We start from the raw sequence: 17194 nt of genomic DNA, 5'->3' as shown, positions 1-17194 counted from the left end.
AGTGAATTCTGGTGTTTAAAAAATTATATAGTGCTATTATTTTCCATGACAATGCTTTAAAGGGTAACTTGTGTGGGGAAGCATATTTAAAATTTTATTGTATTATTTCCATCACAGCAAAGCAATGTTAAAGCTTTTCCAGGGCTATAATGGTTCCTTTCATGTAAAGTTCATTAAATTCAACATTGATGACCCTTAGAAGAGAGCTACTAAGCCCAAATGAGACAGGGAATTCTGTGTCAAAATGGGAGCGGGGAATGGCAAGGCAAGAGAAAGGTGAGTAGGAGACGCAGAGGCAAACCTTAGTCATCCCATGTCTGTTTATGATGCAGTTTTCTGAAAGATTATAAAATAGAGGGCGAGAGAACCAACACACTATCAGTCTCAGGGTGACAATTACCCTGTAATAGTCTATCTTCAACTATCTTAGATAATGCATGAGAAGTGCTTGATGAATGATTCCATCCTAACCACTATTTAAGCTCCAGGGCAGAGAAAAGAACCAGAATTTCAGATCCTCAACGCCTCACTGTCTTGTATGTCTAAAATGTGCAGGGATCTAATGTCAGCTCATCACTTACCATGGCATAAAAATACATATATTTATTTATTTATTTATTTTTGAGACAGAGTCTCGCTCTGTCACCCAGGCTGGAGTGCAGTGGCAGTGATCTCAGCTCACTGCAAGCTCCGCCTCCTGGCTTCACATCATTCTCCTGCCCCAGCCTCCCGAGTAGCTGGGACTACAGGCTCCCGCCACCATGCCCGACCAATCTTTTGTATTTTTAGTAGAGACAGGGTTTCACCGTGTTAGCCAGGATGGTTTTGATCTCCTGACCTCATGATCTGCCCGCCTTGGCCTCCTAAAGTGCTGGGATTACAGGCGTGAGCCACCACGCCCGGCCTAAAAATACATATTTCTCTCCAAAAGTTCATCTCGGTGCCTCTCTGCTCCTCAGAAGTTTTCTAAAAATAAGAGAAATCCCTTTTGGAGATGCAGAGACTTATTGTAGCAAATGACAATGCTCTTGGATTATCTTTCAATGAGATTTGGCAAAGAACAGTGTCCCTAACAGCTAGATGGCTTGATGCCCTTTCTACAATATAATGGCAATGACAAATCTATTTTTGCTTCAGCTCAGGCAGCTATGTTAATGTGCACTCTGTGAGTGCTGAACACACTTAGTACTGCCCCTCCGTTTTGAAACCTTTCATAAGAAGCCTGGAGTTAGATCTGTCCTCTTTCCTTCTGTTGTACATTGAGAGTAACCTCTGTGGCTAAGCTTCCAATCTCACCCTTTTGCACTATAACCACAGAAATGTGCATATAATGGAAGGAAAAGGATTAGACTCTGCAAATTCACATTGTCCTATGTCACTAATTTTGAGGATTAAGTTTCAACACAAAATAATTCAGTTCCATAACAAAAGTCACTCTAGTGTCTGAGAAGGGTAGATGGTGAAGACAGAGGTGGCTGAATTTTAAGGCATTATTGTGATTAAATGCAATTATCTTACATAACACATTTTAATTATGCCAATAAGAGAGGATTACCCAATTAGAAAGTGTTTTCAGCTGGACCATATTAACACTCATGTGATGTATCTTTCCTGCTGTTTTAACTGTAGTGTGTAAGGATAAATACAAATTGAAATAGTACTCTAGGCTGTTTCCTGCTTGGTCAATGAATATTTTTCTGAACCATAAAATATGGATTTGCCAATTTAGGGAGTTAATAAAATTGCCCTAGATTTTCTTTTATCTTGGCAGAGGAACAGAGTTATTTTCAGCATGGAACTCAATTCTCTGATTACTTTGTGGTCCATTTTAGTTGCTAATACCTTAGATGTTACAAAAGCAAGACAGCTTCATCAAACACTAAAGTATGACATGAACCACTACAGGAGACTCTTTGCATTTTGCATTTTGCATTTTTATATTAAATGTGATAATAGTTTAGATCATTTATTTATTATTTTCATGGAATTGCATTGTGCTCATGCTGAAAGGAAAATGCTTTCGATCTGCCCATTGAAGCCTCAGCAATTTGGAATGAAAACTTAGAATAAAATAATCTAAGGCATGTTTTTTGAGAGAGATTCACATGAAAATTTAAATTTTAAAACCTAAACTCATCTATGTGCTTTCAAATAGAGTACAAGATATAAAAGAATATAAAGAGTTAGAATTGTTGGCTATTATTATATATATATATATATATATAATATATACATATATTATATATATATATATATAATATATATACATTTTATACATATATATACATATTTTTAGACGGAGCTGCCTGTCGTCCAGGTATGAGTGCAGTGGGTGAGATCTCTGCTCACTGCAAGTTCCACTCCCCAGGTTCACCATTCCCTCCTGCCTGGCCTCCTGGGTATGGGACTACAGGCACCCCACTCACCTTGTTTAATTTTTGTGTTTTAGTAGAGACAGGGTTTCACCATGTTAGCCAGGATGGTCTCGATCTCCTGACCTCGTGATCCACCTGCCTTGGCCTCCCAAAGTGCTGGGATTACAGGTGTGAACCACTGCGCCTGACCCTGGGCATATTTTTAAGAAAAACGTTTTATTGTGGAAAACTTCAAACAAACACAAAAATAGACTGTAATATTAAATCCCCACAACTTTATTCCCAAGCGTCAATAATTGTCACCATTTTATCTATCTTCAAACACAATCACGGTCATGATATTTTAAAATTTTGGATTGTCGTCCATGAACAGAAAATAAGTGTTTTAAATGTTTCGTGATATACTGCATAAATTGCTATGACAATGTGTTTCTTCAGAGTGTATATACTTTCAAAAAGGTAAATAGTAAAAGAGTTAAATTTAATAAAGATATAAACCATATTAGTATCTTGTGTATGTCAAACCATCTCAAAACTTAGTTGCCTAATGCTATACCCACATATTTAACTGCTGATCTTGTGGGTTGACATTTGAGTTCAGTTTAGTGGTTTTTCTTAGATGACTTTGGCTGGGTCTGCTTCAACATCTGACGTTGGTTGATGAACAACTGGGCTACCTGGTTTATGACAGCCTCATCTGGAAGGCAGGAACACCTAGGGCCTCTCTGCATGTGGTTCTCTCATTCTCCAGCAGGCTAGCTCAGCCGGTCCTCAAGGCTATAATTCTAGTGGTTCCAAGATCAGCAGGAGAGGACAAGCTCAGTGTGTGGATACCTTGCAAGTCTATGCTTGTGTCTACTTGCTCTAGAGCCCAAACAAGTCACCTGGCTAAGCCCAGCTGCAAGGGTAGATATAAAGACAACTCTTAAAGGGTGTAGCTGCAAAGGCACATTACAAAACAAAAGAAAAACCAAAAAAGAACATGCATACAATGGAGGGAAGATTCTGTGGCCAGTTTTACAGTCTACTTCATAAAGTTAGAAGTCTTATCAAAAGGAGATGAAATTGACATAGCAAATTAGGACTTCCAAAAACTCTCTTCTCTGTGAAATCAATAATAAACCTGGAGAAAGTTGTCAGAAATAACTTTTACAGAACTCTGGAAATTAGTCAAAGGCTTGTTGCATCCCCTGGGAGCAACGGTGGGATCTCAGTAAGAAGAGTGTGCACGTTGGCATTTGAGCTTACCCTACTGCAAGCCTGTATTCTCCCACTGAATGGTGGCTGAAAAAACAGCAGTCCGTGGGTTCTCCAGCAGGCAGCAGAGGGAGCAGAGTATGGCTGGAGCTCCAGGAAATCCTCATTCCTAATGATGGTGTATTTATCTGTGTTTGACCTGATACGGAGTTGGCTAGTACAAAGAAATATTTTCTCTGAGGGAATGAAGCCCTGATACGTATAATACATGGATAAATGTGGAAAATAATGCTCAGTAAAAGAGCCTGATACAAGGGAACACAACATCTAGGATCCATTTATATGAAATGTCCAGAACAGGCAAACCCATAGAAAGAGAAAGGAGAGATAACCTTTGCCAGGGGCTGGAGGGAGGAGGGATAAGGAGCGACCTCTCATGGGTAGAGGGTTTCTTTTTACAGGGATGAAAATATTCTGAAATTAGGTGTTGGGGTTGGTTGCACAATTTTGTGATAGAAAACCACGAATTGTCCAGATTAAGATGCTAAATATTATGGGATGTGAATTGTACCTGACTTTTTAAAGAATGAAATCTATCATTTCAATATTTTTTTTAAAAAAAAAGATAAAGTAGACTGGGCTTGGTGGGTCATGCCTGTAATCCCAAAACTTTGGGAGGCTGAGGCGGGCAGATGGCTTGAGACCAGGAGTTCGAGACCAGCCTGGGCAACATGGGGAAACCCCGTATCTACTAAAAGTACAAAAATGTGGCAGGCACCTCTAATCCCAGCTACTTGGGAGGTGGAGGTTACAGTGAGCTGAGACTGCACCATTGCACTCCAGCCTGGGAGACAGAGCAAGACTCCATCAAAAAAAAAAAAAAAAAAAGTTGCAATCTCTGCAACGTTTAGTCCAGACCAGCACTCCGTTTTTCCTCCTCTGCCCAAGGTTGTAAAGGCAACTTCAAAACCGAGTTGTCCCAAAGGAGTTGAAGACTTACTTCCATGCAAAAACCTGGCCATGGATGTTTATAGCAACCTTATTCACAATTGTGAATTGGAAGCAATGAAGATGTCCTTCAGTAGATGAGTGGATGAGTAGATGAGTGGTACATCCAGACAATTGAGTATTTTTCAGCACCTAAAAGAAATGAACTGTCAGGCCACAAGAAGGCATGGAGGAAATTTAAATGCATATCACTAAGTGAAAGAAGCCAGTCTCAAAAGGTTCATACTGTGTGATTTCAACTATGGGACATTCTGGAAAAGGGAAAACTATGAGAACAGTAAAAAATCAGTGGTTGCCAGTGGGGAGAAGGAGGGATGAACAGGTGGAGTACAGAAGATTTTTAGGGTGGAACACAGTGAACCTACTCTGTGTGACATTATATAATGGTGGATCCATGTCATTATACATTTGTCCAAACCCATAGAATGTGCAACACCCAGAGTGAACCCTAATATAGACGGTGGTGATGATGATGTGTCAATGTAGGTTCATCAGTTGTAACAAATGCACTGCTCTGGTGCATGAAGTTGATAATGGGGGAGGATGTGCATGCGTTGGGGAAGGGATATAGAGGAAATGTCTATACCTTTCACACAGTTTTGCTATGAATGTAAAATTGCTCTAAAAGTAATATTAACTCTTACATACATAAAAAATAAGGTTTTAACTCATAATAAACATACACACCAAGTGGTGACACTTGAGCTGTAAGCTGGCCACCTAGGTGGACTCATTCAGCTTTCCCTGGGTTCTAAGATATAGAGTGTACTCTTCTATCCAGAATGTGCATTTTGTATCTGACTTGAACCTGGACCCCAATAGAATGCCACCCTAAGTCCAGTGAGCCTATTTCACTTTGCCCATGTGAAAAATACTCCACTATGGGGCCCACCATTTAATGCAATATGAACAGTGCTCCCAGGACTTGTGTACTGTAGCCATCCCCTGCTCCAAACCCTTCCTTTGCTTGGAATCTCTGGCCAACTCTGTCCTATCCAGCTCATATAGTTTGGCTGTGTCCCCACCCAAATCTCATCTTGAATTGTAACTCCCACAATTCCCACGTGTCCTGGGAGGAACCTAGTGGGAGGTAATTGAATCATGGGGACAGGTCTTTCCCATGCTGTTCTCATGATAGTGAATAAGTCTCATGAGATCTGATGGTTTTAAAAATGGGAGTTTCCCTTCACAAGCTCTCTCTCTCTTTGCCTGCCACCGTCCATGTAAGATGTAACTTGCTCCTCCTTGCCTTTCATCTTCCACCATGATTGTGAGGCCTTCCCAGTCACGTGGAACTGTAAGTCCAATAAACATCTTCCTTTTGTAAATTGCCCAGTCTTGGGTATGTCTTTATCAGCAGCATGAAAACAAACTAATACAATAAATTGGTACCAGTAGAGTGGGGTGCTGCTAAAAGGAAATCTGAAAATGTGGAAGCAACTTTGGAACTGGGTAACAGGCAGAGGTTGGAACAGTTTGGAGGGGTCAGAAGAAGACAGGAAAATATGGGAGAGTGTGGAACTCCCTAGAGACTTGTTGAATGACTTTGACCAAAATGCTGATAATGACATAGACAATGAAATCCAGGCTGAGGTGGTCTCAGATAGAGAAGAAGAACTCATAATGTTTTAGCAAAGACACTGGTGGCATTTTGCTCCTGCCCTGGAGATTTGTGGAACTTTGAATTTGAGAGAGATGATTTAGGATATCTGGCATAATATATTTCTAAGCAGCAAAGCATTCAAGATGTGACTTGGGTGCTGTTAAAGGCATTCCATTTTATAAGGGAAGCAGAGTGTAAATGTTCAGAAAATTTGCAGCCTGACAATGTGATAGAAAAGAAAATCCCATTTTCTGAGGAGAAATTCAAGCCAGCTGCAGAAATTTGCATAAGTAATGAGGATCCAAATGTTAATCCCCAAGACAATGGGAAAAATATATCCAGGGCATGTTAGAGGTCTTCACAGCAACCCCTCCCATCACAGGCCTAAAGGCCTAGGAGGAAATAGTGGTTTCATGGGCAAGCCCAAGGTCCCCATGTGGTATGCAGCCTAGGAGCTTGGTGCCCTGTGTCCCAGCTGCTCCAGCCATGGCTGAAAAGGCCTAACATAGAGCTCTGACCATGGCTTCAGAGGGTGGAAGCTGCCAAGCCTTGGCAGCTTCCACATGGTATTGAGCCTGCGAGTGCACAGAAGTCAAGAATTGAGGTTTGGGAACATCTGCCTAAATTTCAGAAGATGTATGGAAACTCCTGGATGCTCAGGCAGAAGTTTGCTGTAGAAGTGGGGCCCTTATGGAGAACCTCTGCTAGGGCAGTGCAGAAGGCAAACAGGGTCAGAGCCCCCACACAGAGTCCCTACTGGAACACTGCCTGGTGGAGCTGTGAAAAGAGGGCCACCATCCTCCAGACCCCAGAATGGTAGATCCACTGACAGCTTGCACCATGCACCTAGAAAAGCCACAGAAAATGCCAGCCTGTGAAAGCACCTGGGAGAGAGGCTGTACCCTGCAAAGCTGCAGATGTAGAGCTTTCCAAGACTATGGGAACCTACCACTTGCATCAGCATGACCTGGGTATGAGACATGGACTCAAAGGAGATCATTTTGGAGCTTTAAGATTTGACTGCCCTGCTGGATTTTGGACTTGCATGGAGCCTGTAGCACCTTTGTTTTGGTCAATTTCTTTCATTTGGAATGCCTGTATTTACCCAATACCTATACCCTCATTGTATCTAGAAAGTAACCAACTTGCTTTTGATTTTACAGGCTCATAGGCAGAAGGGACCTGCCTTGTCTCAGTGAGACTTTTGAGGTAATGTTGAAATGAGTAGAGACTTTGGGGGACTGTTGGGAGGTCATGATTGGATTTGAAATGTAAGGACATGAGATTTGGAGGGGTCAGAGGTGGAATTATATGGGTTGGCTCTGTCCCTATCCAAATCTCATCTTGAATTGTAACTCCCACAATTCCCATATGTCATGGGAGGAGGCTGGTGGGAGATAATTGAATCATGGAGGTGGGTTTTTCCCATGCTGTTTTCATGATAGTGAATAAGTTTCATGAGATCTGATGTTTTTAAAAACGGGAGTTTCTCTGCACAAACTCTCTCTCTTTGCCTGCCACCATCCATGTAAGACGTGAAATGCTCCTCCTTGCCTTCTGCCATGATTGTGAGGCCTCCCCAGCCATGTGGAACTGTAAGTCCATTAAACTTCTTTCTTTCCAGTCTCAGGGTATGTCTTTATCAGCAGCATGAAAACAGACTAATACACCGGCTTATCCCAGCTCTGACAGCCTCAAGTGCACAGATTTCTGGCCACTCTTTTTTGGGGGATCTTTCTCAACCTGGCTCTGAATAATTAATCTTATTCTCAAACTTTCAATCCAAACTTTACTTATCTCCTCCAGTTTGGCTTTATAGTTTAAAATTGGCTGAGAATTTGCCCCACTATTCATAGTTAAACTTGTCCATTCGAATGGAAATTAATCCTCTGTATTCATTCTTATTCTCACTAGCTTCTGTAACTCTCTTGTCCCCATTTCTACATGGGTATTTATCAGAAACTCTTTTAGTCTCTTACCTAAGATGCAATGACTTTTGCAAAGCAATCTAGATAAAATTATTTAAAAATTGAGTAGCTAACATGACCTTTCAAAGAAGCATGTGTTTTTGGACTCTCTCTTATCTGAGGTGCAAATCACTCTAGACACCATTACTGAGCTCAGTTACCATTCAATATAGTCTGAATTGCCTGCATAAAAATGAATACCTTACAAGAAATTATTCCATAAGAATCGTAATGGTCTAAATATATGTATCCAATATTTTGTGTATTTTTCATTGACCTAAAAATCTCACTTTATAAGTGACTGTTTTGATGTCATCAACATTTGTATCCACTTCCTTTTTAGAGGACGATGTCTTATCTTTCTTTAGGCTACCCTGAAATAAACAAAATAGCTCATGGAATTTCCTGTGTTAGCAGATTCCAACCTTTCCACAGGTTCTAAACCCCAAGTGATAACATTGGTATATTTGGAAAGGTAGATTTTTAACAATAAAAAAAAAAAAACGAAAATGCAGACATAGCTAGTTCTAGGAATAAAAATACTGGAGCCACAAGGCAAAATCGGATTTTTTTTTGCAGATAGTATAGGCTTAAAACAACTTTAACCCATCTTTGAGGATAATCACAGGAACAGGGCCTTGGCCTAATTAAAATTACGTATTCCAAAAGATATGTAACATAGCTTTCAGTTATCCAAGACATCAGATACTTGGTGGTTTGTCAATGATAAATAAACTTTAGCTATACAAGTAAAGCCTTAAAAAGGACAAAATGATTTGTGTATGTTTGCTCTTATGCATCATTCAAATTGATTGGTTAATTATTCCCTTATTGTCTGAGCTGTTTGGCATTTTGCAAACAGTTTTCACAAGGCTCGATGTTCTGAAGAAGGTGTAAATTTTCCAAGGTGAAGTAGAATGAATGTGAGCTAACTTATTGATGCTGGCATCACGAATTAAATAACTGGTTGTTATTGACTTACTGAACCACCAGACATGTCATAGAGGAGCTCAACTCTATATAGATTCTTAAATAAAAGAACTTGATCATTTTGGTGACTCAAAATGCAGTCAAATTTCTTAGTCATATGTCATGTGATTAATTTATGTAAGCATTTACACAAATTAGTGTTTAGTTTTAAAAGTATTTCTGAATATATGGAGTTCGATGGATGTGTTTCAGAACTGACCTTTACTTGCATGGGTTTATTTTCATTCTATTGTCATTTCTTGATTTGGAGGTTGTTTATTGGTGGTGTTTGGTCTTCACCTCTTTGATGCTGGTGCTTTCTTCTGTTGAATCCTGTGGGCAGGAGGACCACAGGCATAGACCTTCAGAGGAGTATATCAACTCTGGCTGAGGTCCTGCAAGCTTTGGCTTGGACATGTCCATGTATCAGTCAGCTATTTCCACAACAATGCTGCATAATAAGCTAGCCTCTAACTCAATGCATAAAAATACACATTTCTTCTCATGCTCATTTTTTTCTGGGAGTCATCTATTGTGGCTTTACCCCATGTGTTACATTCAGGGCCAAGCTTGGAGGCAGAGGGCAGAGCACCCAAAGGACAAGAAGAAACACAAGCTGCTTTTCAGATTTAAGCCTGTAAGTGTCATTTCTGTCTACAGTTATTTGGTCAGACCATTTGTCAGTGAAGTATACTCTCATGGAGCTTGAGGGAGACTGTACTAGTTAGTTTTTTTTTGCTGTGTAATAAATTGCCACAAACTTAGCAGTCTAAAACAATACCCATTTATTATCTCAGTTCCATAAGCCAGAAATGCAGAGGAGCATAACTGGGATCTCTGCTCCAGCTCTTACCAGAATGAAATTTATGTATCATCTAGGACTTCTGGTCTCACCTGGAGCTGAAGATTCTCTGCCAAGATCAATGATTATTGGCAGAATTTTTTTAATTCTCACACTGTCCACATGGGTTCCTCCATCTTAATTTTTTTTTTTTTTTTTGAGACAGGATCTCACTCTGTAACCCAGGCTGGAGTACAGTGGTGTGACCATGGCTCACTGCAGCCTTGTCCTCCCCAGGCTCAGGTGATCCTCCCACCTCAGCCTCCTGAGTAGCTGGGACTACAGGTGTTCACCACCACATCAGGCTGATTGTTTTCTTTTGCATATTTTGTAGAAATGGGGTTTCTCCATGTTGCCCAGGCTGGTCTCAAACTCCTGGGCTCAAGCAATCCTCAGCCTCCTAAAGTGCTGGGATTACAAGTGTTAGCCACCACACCCAACCAGGTTCTTCCATCTTTAGAACAGCGATGGAAGGTCAAGTCCTTCTCACACTCCAAATCTCTCTGATATTATCCTCTGTCTTTTTCTTACTTCTAAGAGCTCGTGTTATTACACTGAATCTACCAGGTAATCCAGGGTAATCTCCAGTTGAGTAGGAAGCTTATTAAGTGAGCTTGCGTAACCTTATTCAGTCAGAAGATAAGTTCAACTAATTCAGCTGAAGTTATTCAACTTAAGTTATTATAACTTGGAAGATACATTCAACTGATTAGTAACCTTAATTACATCTGCAAAATCCCTTTTGCTGTGTAACCTACTTATAACCACAGGAGCAACACCAGAAAGTGAAAGTCATGATGGTGAAAATTCTGCCTACCCCAGAAACAGAGGCAAATATTTGCTTAACAATCTCCTACCTCACCCTAGCCGTATTTTGACCTAAAACATCACCATGACCTCCCCAGTGTTCTTGCTCCATGTGACCAATTCTCTTCCACTCTTTCAGGAAGTTGTAATTGGGAAATGGGTTATTTCAACTTTTTAAAACATCTTATTGGTTACCAGCATGGGCAACATAGTGAGACTCTGTCTCTACAAAAATATTCAAAAGTTAGCCAGGTTGATGGCATATGCCCATGGTCCTAGCTACTCAGGAGCCTGAGGTGGGAGGATCACTTGAGCATAGGAGTTTGAGGCTTCGGTGACCTATAATCACACCGAAGTGTGAGTGTCGGGCCGCAGAGCAAAACTCTGTTTCTAAAAAATAAGATATACAAAATAAAATATCTCATTGGCTAAAATGTAGTCACACAACCAAGCCACAGAGGAGGCTGGGAAATGTAGTCTTTAGCAGACTAGCTACATGCTCAAATAAAAAAATTCTATAATTGTGAAAGAAATGCAGAATAGATGTTGGCTTAGCACTGCAGATAGTAAAGGCTGCCAGTGTTAAGCCAATATCTATTGTAATGACTTACTTACATTCTAGTATGTCATCAGTCTTGCTTACATTACATCATTTTATTCTTATACTATAGCCATGAGGGAGTGACAGTCTTCTCAATTAACAACTTTGAAAAACCTATGATACTTGAGGGTATTAGTGTTTAGTGGGTGAGTAAAGTAGGGAAGAAATTCTAGGTAGAAGGTGGTAGGGGAGACAAGGAAGACAGGGTGAAATATTATTCTACAGTTTAGCAATTGCAGTTTCTTTAATGTTCTTGTGCCTATGTCTGTGTGTGTGTCTGAATTTGTATGTGTTTATGTGTCTGTATGTGAGTATGCCTTTGTATGTGTTAATTATGAGGGCTGAAAATGAGAGCTATGGTTCAAGAGACTAGCATTGTAAGGTTTTAAGAAGGGGGCTAAAATGTTTATCAGAAATTAAACATTGGAGCTGTTTCTTTGTTGTGCCTGTGGTGCCTACAGAACCCATATGGATCAGCTGGGTGAAAGGTGACATACATAAAAGGCGTGGTGGCTCACCCCTGTAATCCCAGCACTTTTGGAGGCTAAGGTGGAAGGATCGCTTGAGCCCAGGAGTTTGAGACCAGCCACACAACAAGACCCTGTGTCTACAAAAAATAAAACACATTATATATCTGGGCATAGTGGTACATACCTGTAATTCCAACTACTTAGGAGGCTGACGAAGAAGGATCAGTTGAGCCTAGGAGTTTGAGGCTGCAGTAAGTCATGATGGTGCCACTGCACTCCAGCTTGGGCAACAGAGTGAGACCCTGTCTCAAAAAAAAAAAAAAAAAAAAAAAAAAAAAGTAACATGTTTTGTAATTAAAACGAGTCACTCAAGATATCACTGCCTAGACAAGGGATACCCGAACTATTTTATTGGAGAGGAAAAAATACTTTCCTTTGTACGATGTTCCATAAAACTGCAGAAATGCTTCCTTATGTTTCTGCATTTTATGCTCCTGTAATTCAAAGAGGGAAAGTAATGAATATGTGTGGAGTTTCCCCTCCAGAATTCAAAGCATCCTTTGTGCAAAGGGCTCATGTCTCTTCCTGGATGAATAAGGATGATAGGACCCTTCTGCAGAGGGGCTTAGCCCTGTTTCTCCCCTCTTCCTGCCTCCTTCCTTTGCACAGACTGTCTTTGGAAGCGCCTCCAGCATCATGTCACAAGGCAAATGTAAGTTGCATTAGGACTATAAATGAATTGGAGGAGTAGCAGATGCAATAAACTGGTTGCTGTCTTGAGATATGACATCTGTACCAACCAATATATCTCAGAGGAAAGACGGCTGTTCCTCCTTCCTCCTTATTTACTCTGAGGCACTGTATAAAATGCTCTACCATCAGATAAATGATGGCAGAACAGAAAGTGGAGGTGCTATAAATTTCATGCTTGGCAGCTTGCACTAGATGTATTTCAAGGTAATGACTTTACCTAGAACTTTTCTAGAATGACCCCTGTCAAAGCTCCTATTCAGAAGCTATGCTCACTTCTGAATGAGGTGACGAGAAGCTTGGAATAGGATTAGATAATGGATACATGTACAGGCTGCTAAGATGTTTGCGGCCTGTGGGGTTTGCTATGAATGCAGGAGCTGGGCCAGTCCAGTTTCTTGCCAGCAATTTTAAATTGGGAACTTCAGAAATGGAGTCACATGTCTGGGAGAGTGCAAACTGAAACATTGTGATTCTGCAAAGATATGGCTTCATTTCTAGTTCTCTCTCACATGGCTGGAATCAAGGTGGTCAGTGGCCTGACCTCTTATTGGGAGATTCTGAGGAGAGCCCACTTTCCAGCTTACTCAGGTGGTTGGCAGATTCAACGGTCAGACTGAGGTCCCCCTTTCCTGATTGGCTGCTGGCCAGGAGCCATTCTCAGCTGCCTGCGTTCCTTGTCTTGGTGCCTGCTGCATTTCCAAACCAGCAACAGTGCAACGAGTATTTCCTGTGCTTGGAATCTCTCTCTGACTATTCCTTCTACCACGTCTTCCTCTCCAACTGGAGAAATTTCTCCACTTTTTAGGGTGCCTGTGACTAGATTAGGTTCACTGGGATAATTTAGGATTATGTCCATATCTTAAACTCTGTAAACTTAAATCCATCTGCAAATATAATTGTTATGCAACTTCACATGTTTGTAAGTTCCAGGTATTAGAGTGTGGACATTTTTGAGGTGGGGAGTGGGGAGGGCATTTTGCCTACCACAAAAGTGCAGTAATTTTTTAGAATACAAACTCTAAGAGATAGTGTGATTAGTTAGAAGCACGTTACTAAGCCAGCCACACAGAAGGAAAGGGATTACACAGGGTGTGGGTTATCAGGAGGCAGAACCATTGGAGGCCATGTGAGCATCAGCTTGTCATATACACCCATGCAGAGACACAGATACATAAGCATATTAAATCATTCAGTAGATGGAAAAACATGTGCATTAGGAGGAGAGAATGAAAGCAGCTGATGATAGAGTTTGGTGGGATTGTGACCAAGAAATTAGATGGAGGGGCTGATATTCTGAGGAAAGTGATTTAGGAGACGAGAGAAGATGAATGGAATCCTTTATTTATAAAAGCTACCTCCTCAAGGCTAAAGTTTGTAGTCTTGACATAAATGATCAAGTAATGCCGCAGTGGTTAACAACCCTGTCTGCCCACTTCTAAACATAAAAGCGTAACATATTCCTGTGTGCAGAAATGAATACATTTCTAGAATGGTGGTTCTTAAATGGTTTGGTCTTAGGACTTCTTTTCCATCTTAAAAATTACTGAGGACCTCACAGAGAGTTTACTTAGATGGGTTATGTCTATTGATGTTTACCAAATTAGACATTAAAACTGAGAAATTTAACAATGTTTATGACTTTATTTAAAAGGAGCAATAATCTTATTTCAGGTTAACATAAAAACAGGTTTATTAAAAATAACTATATTTCCCAAAGCAAAAAAAAATTGTGAGATACAGAATATTTTATATTTTTGAAAATCTTTTCAATGTCTGATTTCAGTAATAGAAAGCTGGATCCCCATATCAGCCGATGTACTCAATATCTTGCAGTATATTGTTTTAATTTGTGTGTATGAAGAAAATCTGTCCTCCCGCAGAGATATAGTTTGAAAAAGATAATTAGATAATTGTGGATATTCTTCTTTAATACTATACCAAAACTCAACATGGATAGTTTCTTAAAGGTTCATTAAAAAATGTAATTGGAACCCATATCAAAAACCTTTCTGTCCTTTGTAACATTAAAACCCGTTGTTTTATCTTACATTTAGCATGCATCTTTGACCTATGCATGATTTTGGAAAAATATTGGTTCACTAAGTTATGCATGACTTGGAAATATTCATACATTTCATTATATAAGATAAAGAAATTCACATTTATTGATAGCACCACTCATTTGATAGGGAAGAATTTAAGTGTTGGGAGGTCATCAAGCTCCTGGCATCAGATGTAAGATTTCTATGATTTTATTTTTTTCTTGAAATCTTGAATCGTATCCTCAACAGCAAATACTGTCAGTTGTTTTCCATGAAGTGAAAGGCTCACTTTGTTCATGTTTCAAAAAATGTCTGCCAAATAGCCAAGTCTGAATGTGCATAGATTGACTGTTAGTCTTTGAAATATAAATGGTAGCTACTATTTCAAATCACCACTGAAATAGTGGAACGTGTTCTTTTCCTGGAGACAACATCTAGCTTCATTGTGTAGCAGGAGAGGTTTCTGTGTACTTCCCATCTCATCATGCAGAATATTAAAACGACATGTATTCTGGAGATGGTTAAGAAAATTAATTTCTTTATGTGAAACTAGCATCCTTTGACTGCAACCGCATGGTGGTGATGAGTAAGTAGTAGTACCATGTGGGATCACTGCCTCAATCAGGTCTAACATGCCAGCCGTCTTGCCTGTTGCTTGTGCACCATCAGTGCAATTGTTAGCAAGGTAAAAAGAAGCCAGTGACATCTCAGTATTATGATGAAAATAGATGTGTTCTCCAGTATCCCTTAAAACATCTCCCCAATTCCTAGGGGTCTGACATACAAACATTGCCATTCACTGCACTGCACTACAGCAAGCAGCATGTTCAAGTGACCCTCCAAGAGGAGATTACAAATGTCAAGATCTACTTAACTCACAGCTCCACTGTACTCCCTATCCTCAGCTACAGTTTAGCTAAACATTGTCTTCCTCTCCAATCACTTCTCTAGATACCAAAATGAAGCAAAACTTCTCAACTTATGAGGAAACTTAATACTGGATACTTCTATATGAGCCAAAATTAGATCCTCAGAGCTTCCTGTTTTGTTGTTGTTTGGTTTTGGTTCTGATTGATTGACTTGAATTTATTCTTCTGGTTGTAGTTTGATGAATGTCTGTCTGTTCAATGAGACCCAATACCTCTTTGAGGATTTTGTGCCTTTCCTAATTAGTTGTACCACCCTTTGAAATATTAAACACTTTAAAAATCTTTGTTAAATAAAAATAAAGAAATATGTACCATGTAATCAAGTGATGGAGAAAATAAAGGTACAGTTTAGTGTATAAACCCCATAGAGAATGCAGCTGTCTTTGTTTCTGTAATAGCAAAATAGCAAATTGGAAATAAAAGCAAATTGACACTATCTTTCAATTCTGTTCTACTAAAACACACCTTGAAAAGCTCATTGAAATATATAACATAGGCAACATTAGCAATTATAAATTAAAGCAGTTCGAGAGAGAGAGAGAGAGAGAGAGAGAAATAGAAGTTAAAATGAAAAATGATTAAATAACAACATAACTCTTAAAAGCAAGTATTCTGTAATTGCTCTTAATCCAGTTTGCATAGGGGAAATAGCTTAACAGTAGTGGTGATTCTTGGTGTTCATGGCCCAGCAGCATTTCCATCTTAAAGCTTGTTTGGCACAATATGGGTTAGAAATTTGTATCAATGCTTTGATTGTGGACCATTTTCTATCCCAGGTGTTATCACTTTACATCTTCCCAAGACCTGATTTCCCAGCATGACTTTCCATGATGAAGCACCAACTTGTATGTCTTCGCAGCATGACAGAGATGGGAGAGCTTTAGGTTCTACTAACAAGGATGTGGCAATGATAATGCGGGATTCCTTCACTTTCCTCTGAGCCTCAGTTCACTTTTCTGTGTATTGGGAATAAAAACATCTTCAAAATTGTTGTAAAAGTTGAAAATCATATATGTGGAACACTTTGCACACAGCAGACACTAAATAAGCATAACTATTGTTTATATTTTATTTTATGTATTCATTTATTTTGAGACAGGGTCTCTCCTTATTGCCCAGGCTGGAGTGCAGTGGTGTGATCACAGCTCAATGCAGCCTCAACCTCTCAGACTCAAGCGATTCTCCCACCTCAGCCAGCCAGGTGACTAGGACCACAAGTGTGTACCACCAGACCTGGCTAATTTTTAAATTTTTTTTGTAGAGATGGGGTCCTACTATGTTGCCCAGGCTGGTCTGAAACTCCTGAGCTCAAGCGATCCCTCTGCCTTGGCCTCCCAAAGTGCTGGGATTACAGGCATAAGCCACCATGCCCGGCCAACTGTTGTTTTCATAAGGGCTATTCTATATTATCACATAGCCGTTTTCCCATTTCACTGATGTCTGAGAAAACTATTTAAAAATAATGCAATTATCCTCATAATTTACCTCCTACAAAACACATTCTCCAAGGCATCTCATTTACCACTAACAAACCAGCTTTTCCCCTCACTTTGTTTGCTCACCATTTCATGGTAAATGATGAATAAGTAGTCGTACAGTGTGAGGTCACTGCCTTGATCAGGTCTAACATGC

This window comes from Papio anubis, chromosome X, assembly GCF_008728515.1.
Source record: "Papio anubis isolate 15944 chromosome X, Panubis1.0, whole genome shotgun sequence".
In the NCBI taxonomy this organism is placed as follows: domain Eukaryota; kingdom Metazoa; phylum Chordata; class Mammalia; order Primates; family Cercopithecidae; genus Papio; species Papio anubis.
Note: the sequence above shows the minus strand (reverse complement) of the source record.